This window comes from Manacus vitellinus, unplaced genomic scaffold (assembly GCF_001715985.3).
Source record: "Manacus vitellinus isolate BGI_N305 unplaced genomic scaffold, ASM171598v3 scaffold_47_pilon, whole genome shotgun sequence".
Taxonomy (NCBI): domain Eukaryota; kingdom Metazoa; phylum Chordata; class Aves; order Passeriformes; family Pipridae; genus Manacus; species Manacus vitellinus.
In genome coordinates this window covers 5,496,754-5,498,457 of record NW_021940585.1, presented here as the reverse complement: position 1 = coordinate 5,498,457, position 1,704 = coordinate 5,496,754, and the positions used below count along the sequence as shown (strand labels likewise).

The 1,704-nt window shown below is 59.2% G+C and overlaps 1 protein-coding gene across 3 annotated transcripts in view; it reads right to left on the bottom strand.

The window, feature by feature from the left end:
- The window catches only part of ITPR3 (inositol 1,4,5-trisphosphate receptor type 3), a 31,089-nt gene extending 29,886 nt beyond the window's left edge, over positions 1–1,203 (bottom strand). For all 3 annotated transcript variants that reach the window (XM_029962526.1, XM_029962524.1, XM_029962525.1), the window contains exon 1: positions 1,138–1,203. The gene's annotated coding sequence lies outside the window, so the exon portion shown is untranslated. The remainder of the gene's footprint in view (positions 1–1,137) is intronic.
- Between the last annotated feature and the right edge of the window lie 501 nt (positions 1,204–1,704).

Here is a 1,704-nt window from a genome sequence, read left to right as displayed (position 1 = left end):
AGTGGCACAGCCAAGGGTCTCACTGCCCCTTGTCTGGGAGCCTCCCGACGCTGGCTCAGCACAGGGTGGAAGCACTGGATTTGCTTTTCCTTTCATGCCTGAACTGGGCTGGGAAGAGCCTTGGAGGGGGGAGAAACCGCAGAAAGAAAGCAAATAACTGAGAGGTGTGGAGCGTCTCCTGAGGGCAGGGCCGCAGGAACAGGCTCCCGGGTGGGTTTTGGCATTTCCAAAGAACCTTTTGGACCTGACCTCGGGAGAAGGGCCCTGTTTTCCCAGCGGGACGCCCCAGGGAGACCTGCATCCCGCTCACCGCGGCGCAGGATAGGGCAGGCTCCGGCCACAGGATATGGGGACGGCCACAGCACATGAAAATCCTGCCCGGGCTCTGGCTGCTGCCGCAGGGAAGAGCTCAGCCCGCTGTTTCCAGGGCTCGAGGCGATGGCTATCGAGCAGGCAGAGCGAGACCCTTCCGGCCATTAAAACAAGCAGCTGGATATCCTGATAGGGTTTGCAGGGAGCAGGGCTGAGCCTCAACCAAACCTGTGCCTGGAAAAGAGATTCGACACCCGCCCATGGCCAGGCAAGGGATGGAGTGGCTGCTGGGACAAGGCTGCTCCCAGCTCTTCCCATCCAGCCCCAGGGGAAAGTCCGCTGATGCCCAGGAAACAGGACGGCTCCCTGGGCTGTGGGATGCTGGGAGCTGCTGGATGGGTTGTTAATGCACCCAGAGAAAAGGTGGGGGCACAGTGCAGAGGGGGGAACTGATATTTAAAAAGCTTTTTTTAAAATAGGACCTGAAATGACAGCAGCTGGGATGAAAGCAACGGCTGCCCTAAAGCAACCCCAAATGCAACCCCACAGTCACAGGTCTGGGGAGATTTCACAGCTCTCTGTACACTCCTTGGCTATAAGCTCCAGGCACTCAAACTCAACTGAGACACTCAGCCCTTTCCCTGAGTTCAGAGCATCCTGAGCACGTGGGGCAGCAGGCACAAGCCAGCACTTCCCAGACCCTGTCCCTGGTATGGACAAGCCAGCACTTCCCAGACCCCCAGTCCCTGTCCCTGTCCCGGATGCTCAGGGCCACCATCATCCCCAAGGCCGTTCACAGCAGTGATGGAGCTGCCCCAGGCTCACCTCGGAACTTCTTGGGGGGGTTGTCCAGGTCCCCGGCAGCCGGTTCCACCACACACCGATCATCCACCAGCCTGCACCAGACAAAAAGCGGGAGCAGGGTCAGGAACAGAGGGATGACAGAGGGGAGAGGCTGTGCCTGAAACCACAATCGTGCCACCATCACCTGGCCCAAGCAACAGCATCCAAACTTGTATCTCCCACTTCCCACCCATTTGCACTCCATTAATATTTCACGCACGAGCACTTGGCTCCTGGAGCCACTCTCAGGTGCCTGCTCTGAACACAGGCCCCTCATTTCCCACCACAGCCCTCCCTCCATGGGTGTTTTACAGGTGCCCCTCATTTCCCACCACAGCCCTCACTCCATGGGTGTTTTCCACCCCGATCCCTCGGGGCACACAGGGCTGATACAGATCACAGTAAAGAACCACAATGGTTCATGTCAGCCACTGCAGGCCCTTTGCTCAGTGACCCGTGCCAAGGCTCTGCCAGAGGGGATCCTGCCTTGCCCAGCTCCAGCTCCCGGCTGAGCCCAGTGCCCCCCGGGCACAGTGTGCTGGCTGCTGT